Below are 8,768 nucleotides of genomic sequence, written 5' to 3' on the forward strand. Positions count from 1 at the left end.
CCACTTCACAGGTGTGCCTTATCAGGGTTAATTAGTGGAATTTCTTGCTTTATCAATGGGGTTGGGACCATCAGTTGTGTTGTGCAGAAGTCAGGTTAATACACAGCCGACAGCCCTATTGGACAACTGTTAAAATTCATATTATGGCAAGAACCAATCAGCTAACTAAAGAAAAACGAGTGGCCATCATTACTTTAAGAAATGAAGGTCAGTCAGTCTTTCAAAAACTTTAAATGTGTCCCCAAGTGGAGTCATAAAAACCATCAAGCGCTTACAAACTGGCACACATGAGGACCGACCCAGGAAAGGAAGACCAAGAGTCACCTCTGCTTCTGAGGATAAGTTCATCCAAGTCACCAGCCTCAGAAATCGCAAGTTAACAGCAGCTCAGATCAGAGACCAGATGAATGCCACACAGAGTTCTAGCAGCAGACCCATCTCTAGAACAACTGTTAAGAGGAGACTGCGCGAATCAGGCCTTCATGGTCAAATAGCTGCTAGGAAACCACTGCTAAGGAGAGGCAACAAGCAGAAGAGATTTGTTTGGGCCAAGAAACACAAGGAATGGACATTAGACCAGTGGAAATCTGTGCTTTGGTCTGATGAGTCCAAATTTGAGATCTTTGGTTCCAACCGCCCGTGTCTTTGTGAGGCGCAGAAAGGTGAGCGGATGGATTCCACATGCCTGGTTCCCACTGTGAAGCATGGAGGAGGAGGTGTGATGGTGTGGGGGTGTTTTGCTGGTGACACTGTTGGGGATTTATTCAAAATTGAAGGCACACTGAACCAGCATGGCTACCACAGCATCCTGCAGCGACATGCCATCCCATCCGGTTTGCGTTTAGTTGGACGATCATTTATTTTTCAACAGGACAATGACCCCAAACACACCTCCAGGCTGTGTAAGGGCTATTTGACCAAGAAGGAGAGTGATGGAGTGCTGCGGCAGATGACCTGGCCTCCACAGTCACCGGACCTGAGATGGTTTGGGGTGAGCTGGACCGCAGAGTGAAGGCAAAGGGGCCAACAAGTGCTAAACACCTCTGGGAACTCCTTCAAGACTGTTAGAAAACCATTTCAGGTGACTACCTCTTGAAGCTCATGGAGAGAATGCCAAGAGTGTGCAAAGCAGTAATCAGAGCAAAGGGTGGCTATTTTGAAGAAACTAGAATATAAAACATGTTTTCAGTTATTTCACCTTTTTTTGTTAAGTACATAACTCCACATGTGTTCATTCATAGTTTTGATGCCTTCAGTGAGAATCTACAATGTGAATAGTCATGAAAATAAAGAAAACGCATTGAATGAGAAGGTGTGTCCAAACTTTTGGCCTGTACTGTATGTCATAGCAAGCCTAATTATCAAACTTAAAGAAACTATTTAGCTTTATCCCCATGACCTCAATCACAGTGGTACAATTTGGACTAATCATTCAGATTCAGATGTCATTCAGCGTTATTACACACTGTTAAGGTGGAACAAGTAATCCATATAGTCAACAGTATCAAGTTCCCACCCATACACCGACACATGGATGTATAAGGAAAACTGGATAATAAGGTGGAGGCAGGGCTGCGTTTAGTTCTGTGCAAGTTGCAAAAAGTTTGACTTTACCCAGATCTTCTGCATCACAGACCCATAGAGTAAACACACCAGAGACTTCTGTGAGCCAGGCAGCTAACTTCCAGTTTAGCCCTCCGCTAACTTGAATAGGGACAAAACGATTTAATCATGCAGCTCCTCTATACTTTCAAAATGTTATCGTATACAAGGGATTAAATTTTGCGGGGTTGTCGTCCTTGAAAAAACACCCATCTTCAGGAAAAAAATTTATTTGGCGTGCACTTTTTTAGTTTGTCCCATGTTCCCTCTGCTATAACACGAAGGGAGAAATGTTTGTGACCTATACTGCAGCCAGCCACCAGGAGGCAATGAAGATGTTTTGGCCTTACTTTTAAGGAGCTGACATATTGTCCATCTTTGTAGAGTCTGACAGAAATTAGTTCTAAAATCAGGAAATGAGCATTTTACCACTCCTGGTTCATCTGTGGTTAACACTAGCTTAAGAGCCTTTCACATTTTTGTTTGCTGACATAAAACATGTCAGTAAATACACCACTTGTGAACTCTGAAGCTTCTATGCGTCTTAATAAAGGCAGTTGCTAACAAGTGGCTAAATGAGACTACAGAACGTCATCACGCTGCGTAGTGCTGAACATGGCTTTACAGTCTTGCTATGGTTGGTGATATTACTGTAGGTAATGTGACTGCAGTGTAGTTTGTTTATAGCCTAACATTAGCTTTTTACTTCTGGTAATTGCATTTATAGGCTTCAAAAATCAGAAAAATGGTGTTCATTTGTGAAGATTATCTTGCTGAACAAAAGGTGTAAGTATCGTAAACATTTGTTTGCCACACAAATTATTTTCTGCAGTAATTCAAAATCCAATAGAAAAACCCCTTAAGCTTTCAGACGAGGGAACCGGTGCGATTGTAACTTCTGCATTGGCCTACAGAAAAAACATCATCCCTGAAGCACTCTGCATACAGTTATTAGTTATGACAGTGTCATAACAATGCCTTGTCTGTCACACACACCTCTTCAAATAAAGTTCAAATAAAAAATGAGTTCATAGTCTATAATTAATGCAATATTTCACTGAAACATATGAGTAGGCGTACTGAGAAAAGGGTCACTCCCAGTGACAAACTCACTGTCACTAAGTGTTTTGGCTTATTTTTTTTTGTTAAATGGCTCGCATAGCCTACTGTTTGGTTCAATCTCTGCATTCTCATCAACCGTGTTACCAGTAGGCAAAAAACAACCTCGACCAAACTGAGCCCCCAGGAACAGTGCCGGACTGTGTCTGTTATGTGTAAATCTTTCTGGCCCATGGATGTATTAGGAGAACTGGATACAGCTTTGAAAGCAGGGCCTCGTTCATTCCTAAGAAAGTTGCTCAGTGGTGCATAAAGCCAAAATGTTTCAGCTGCCGTGTATAAAATAACCCCAATGGTTAGCACTGCTTCCACATTGTGGAGCCCATAGAGCAAGCACACTAGAGACTTACGGCAGCTAACCTGGCAAAGCGCAGCCAACTGGCTAACTTCTGCCGGCTGAGTAGCTGACTTCCGGTTTAGCATTCTGCTAACTTGAACAAAGGTACAATTGTTTAATCTTGTGGCTCTTCTCATTTTGCAGGGGTTGTGAAGCTCAAAAAATGTATCCACTGATTTACAGATGTCTCTTTTCCAATGTAAGTCAATGGGAAAAAGTCATTTTGGGCTCAATAGCATCATGTGAAAGCTCCCCGGGAAATTGCGTTACCACTTTTTGGTCACTATGAAAATTAGCTTCAAAGCCTGGCACAGTTCCTGGTGGTTTGTTCTGCCCCCTAGCAACAGCATTTTTACAGGAAAGATACAACAGATAAGACAAATGACAGCCAAAATGACATTTGTTCAATTGTTTTCAGTTTACAGTAAAAGCTTTTAGATTTAAGCAATTTTGATATTCTGAAAATCAGTTGGCCTTCTTTACAATGTTTTTAAAACTAATACAACCTCAATATAAGTCCGCTATAACTCTGCACAGCAGTAAAAGATGGCAACAGGAAACAGAACATTAGGAAGGACAAACAGTGAAATTTAACAAAGTCTGTTATTCCAGTGATCTCTAAACTGTCCAGATGGTCAGATGTCCTTGAATGACCTCCCATTTACTTGCTTTGTTGTAGATCAGAAGCACATTGTTCAGCCACATCTGTCAACTTCAAAACCAATCCATGTCCTCTGAGTGGGTTTGTGTAAATGTTATGAAATTGTGTGTGAAAGTAAACACTCCTCACATGGAATGGTCTCTTTTCCCAAACACCCCGATTCATTCTAATCATGCAATCTGTGATAGATGAGGAGTGTGTCAACATGAGCCTTGACATGACAAATTAGGTTAGACAGGAAGCAAGCCCTGAGTTGACTCTTTCAATGGAGATGTGATTTATGATGTGTGCGTGCATGCGTGTGTGTGTGTGTGTGTGTGTGTGTGTGTGTGTGTGTGTGTGACATTGTAAACAGCACTCCGCAGTGTAACAATGTAAACATTTCCTCATTCCTCAGATATCCAAGTAGCACTGGTCTACCTTTGAGCTGTCCCACCTGCATACAAGGTCATGGCTGAGACACATGCATGCACATTCACATTCAGCCACCTATCCACTCACACATCTACACCTTCCCACCCTCTCATACACACAGTGAGACACACATGCACACACAATTTGCCAACTGCATTCCTGAGAGCCAGTGAAGAGACTGGATGAAGTTTAGGGAGAGCAGATGAGGCATGTGGCTACAGGTAGAGCTGCGGCTCTGAGCTGCTACATTCACACACACACAGTGTCTGGGTGTGACTGCACACACCAACCCATCCCACCATGTCCCGTGAAACTAATGAGTAGCCATTAGTCACTTGCAAAACATACACAAAGTTTAGTTGCTCAAAATATTGGCGGTGAACAAAACCATGCATGCCTTGCTGTTTGCATATCTTTGTTCATCTTTGTACAATGTGCTGCTCATTGATAACCTCCATCTCACAGCTGCACACACTGACACAAACATACAACACATATGCACATTTACTCTTCCCCTTGATGCCTCTCCAGTTATTTAAACCTAACTATAAAAAATAGGAGGTATACTTTAAAACAGGAAGTTGTATGAAGTAACAACAGTCCAAGACATGGAAGTCGCTTTTTTGTGAATAAGTAAGAAAATTCCTTTTTTTCTTGTAAGGCACCATGACCTAAAATTATGGTGCTTAGCATACATATGCCATACAAAACAAAAGAAAAAAAAAAGTTTTATAAATGCATAAATTGAGCTGTAAAATGCATCAATGGCTCAACCATAGACTGTTAAAACAATGTGACGTCACCGATTGGTTTGTGGACTCCTGTTCTGAAGCTCCAAGTTTGGCATTCTGGCCATTTCCTTTGATGCCAGAAGTGACTATATTTTGATGAGAGGGTGGAGCTGTGATGGAGTGAGGGATGGATCTGACTCATAGGCTGTGGTGACACCTCACAGACAGCCTGTCACTCAAATAAGCCCCGTCCTTGATAATGCGCAACTTTAAGACTTAATAAAATGTGTAGAAAAAAAATTCACCCCTTGTACAGTTGTCATCACCGGGGAATTAGCTATAGAGACCAACACCTTTTTTGTATCAGGCTGTAAACATGTTTATTTCTATTCTAAAGTTGGCCATTTTAATATGGTGTCTATGGGGACTGACTCGTTCTTGGAGCCAGCCTCAAGTGGCCATTAGAGGAACTGCAGTTTCTGATACTTGTGCCTTGGCTTCATTTTTCAGCCTCGCAGGTTGCTGCTTGGGCTCAGCAGGCACACTTTAATGTAATGTACACTGGCCTTGGCTAAAGCTATCATAAGGTCAGTGTGAGAAGTGTGTATCGACTGCTGGACCCAGCTTTCAGAGCTAAAACATATATATTAAGTATTATTTTTCATATAATATTTCGCATATTTTCATTGTTATATGTAGTATTGTGTTCACAGATGCACTGTATCCTCTATGTATGACATTTATATTGTATTTACCTGTTGATTTTCTTATCTTATTTAAATAAGACCTTACACATGTATATATTTGCCTAACTCACAAATGTGCTTGCTAGTTTGGTCCATAACAGTCACAGCAGACACAGTAAACAGTGTAAAGGCAAAAATCATGAATATAAAAGAGAAATTGATAATAAAAAATATTAAAATACATCTGTTTTAAAATGTCAGTGCCTGTATAGTGTTTAAAACAAAGAGGATGGACATAGCAAAATACTGTCAAAATAATGTGCAAATCTTCACATTATAAATACAAGTAAACTCAGTGGGCTGTACATTGAAATGCATACAGAAAGTGATACTTAGAGTAAAATACAATACAGCACAAAAAGTTCAAGAAAAAAACAACCATCTATAAAAATGTAATGACAAACCCACAGACACAAACCACAGACACAGTCATAAATCATACCCCTGAGAAAACTCAATGTTAGAAAACCACCACCAGAGGTCTATACTGTAGTCAGCAGGTCAGAAATGTACAGAGTGGGACCAAATCATGAAGTGCATTAGCATCCAATGAAGGGATCTGAGTGCTGGGGTAAATGTTGAGCACTGTATGAATGCATAAAGACTCAGGCTGCTGCAATAAGAATGTTATGGGTAGATTATACAAATGTATCTATGTAGGCCCAATCACAGCTCTTTGCTCTCAGACAGTAAACACCGCAGCCGAAAATTCCCTAAACTTCCTGTGGACTTGTTTATGTAGTCTGGCTTTGCACACATACACACCAGTGATGTGGAGTGGTTGCCTCTAGCAATATAGACGACAAGTTTGAGCAGATTTAAATGGCCGGATGTCCATGGCTGTTTATGTCAATGTTCACCAGCTGTCTGGCTCCTTGGGATTTTAGTAACAGACAGCAGAGTCGTGATGAGCACAAAAGCCAAGAGCCACGGTGCTGGTAGGCATCCCATGAGTGTGGAAGTTAAGAAGTGGGAGAAATTAAGTTTTTGATGTAAAAAGTATTAAAGATTTGACATAGTATCAAAACAGCTGAGTCCTTCCCATCTTTCAGCATGTTTACCCCAAGCTCTCATTCATTAAAATCACAATGTGACAAAGTATATCACAATTTCTTGTTTGAGGAAGAATTTGTATTTAGCACTCATATACCCATATGAAATTATAATCATGTGGAAATTCATAAAAGTTGCTTTATCGATTCAAACTTGCTCCATCACTGCTACAACCACCTGAGTGATGTCAGAAGAGTCCAAACTGAGGACAACTGGGAAGTTATCTCTTGATGCAGCTGAAAGAAGCTGATAGCTACAGAGTTCTCTGGTGTACTCATCCTAACAGGAAGTAGCCCTTCTTCAAAGTCATCCCTCAGGGTAACCTGTCCCTCTGTTTGAACCACTTGGCAAAGACATTTTTATTACTATACTGCCACCACTTGACTCAGAGTTGGTACTGCTGTAGTGGAGGTTGCTGGGTCATGCTCCCTTCATTTATTCTTTTCAGCGGGTGGTGGGTGTGCTCATTTGTGCCTTTCTCTTGTCTACTTTATGCAAACTACTTATCAACTTACCGCACAATGACATGACTCTGACAGAGTTGGTGTTTTGTGGCATATTGATAGTCTTCATCCTCATGCATCTTTTTAAGCAGCAGATGTCACAGGTAGAAAATAAGTACAAATTTGAGATAACTCATTATATTTATCCGGTGGCTGTATTTTGTCTTTGCTACCAGGGTTTCCATGCATAAATTACCCAGCAGCACAGACTAATCATTCAGACCAGCAACTATATTTAAATGATTTTTTATTTCACTGGACCATTCTTCAAAATGACAGCTTTTACTTTTAATCAAGACTTTTATAGGTTGAAATCACGTCCTATTGGGTCTCGCACATTTAGCTACTACATCAGTCCACATAAAGCACATTTATGTACCCGTGCCTAGGCTACTCTATTTTATATGCAGGTATTTTATTGTTTCAATTTACTGTATAGTTTTTGTGCTTATTGTATACTCTTCTGTACTTATTTATATAGCTTTAATTTTATTTAACACAAACACAAGAAGATATAATTAATAAATTATATCTTCTGTTGTTTTTCTTTTGCTCCTTTCTGTCTCTTGTGCTGCTGGAACACCTAATTGTCACTCCTTAGAATTGATATAACTTATCTTACCTTAATTTATCTCCAGTACAGTGGTTTTTAGCCAGGGGTCCAGCAGAGGCCCCAGGTGGTCATAAGAGTGACTGTTCTGATCATAATTTTTCTGTCCTCCACGGTTATCTCATTTCTTGACAATAGGGCAATTATTATTTCCATAATTGATTAATCTGCCCTTTATATTTGTGATTAATCAATTAACCATTTTATTGATGTCAGAAAATAGTGACACATGCCCTGTATAATTTCTCAACGCCTTAGGTGACATCTTCAAATTGTATGTTTTATCTTTAACAGTCAAAAATCCAAAGAAATTCCGTTTATTATCATGTATGACATATAAAGCATCAAATTATCATATTTAAGAAGCATGAAACCAGCAAATGTTTGGCTTCTTTGCTTAAAAAGTTACTATAACGATTACGCGATTATCAAAATAATTTTATATAATAATTAATTTTCTGTTGATCGACTGATCGATTAACCTGCAACTTGTTGCAGCTCTGGATGACAACTATAGAATCTGATCTTAGTAATATAGCAACCAAAATCTTTTCAGATAGATGTGTCAGATGCAAATTCTTATCAAATGGAGGTCCTTGACCTGGTGAATATTTATAGGGTTGAGAACCACTGCTCTAGCACACATTGTTCATGCTATCAGTTTAATAAACAGACCAAGATATGCAAGTCCATAATGTTATTATGCTCACTACTTACAGTACATTGGCTATTTTTCTTCCACATTATGACCTGAAAGCAGCTTCTCATTACATTCTCATTAGGTACAAGAGAAGAAGCATTGGCCTCCTCAGTTCACACGACAGTAACTTTAGACAGTGGTTAGACTGTTAGTTGTTTGTCTACAAGAAAACCCTCTCAGAAACTGAACCCAAGTGTCCCATAGCTTTTCAGTATTCACTGTAGTTTGCCTACATTAAGTACCCGTAGACTTCTGTGCCTTTCGTTTTCCTCTAAAGAAGTTATCATGACTC

Source organism: Epinephelus fuscoguttatus, linkage group LG1 (genome assembly GCF_011397635.1).
Source record: "Epinephelus fuscoguttatus linkage group LG1, E.fuscoguttatus.final_Chr_v1".
NCBI classification, from domain to species: Eukaryota; Metazoa; Chordata; class Actinopteri; order Perciformes; family Serranidae; genus Epinephelus; species Epinephelus fuscoguttatus.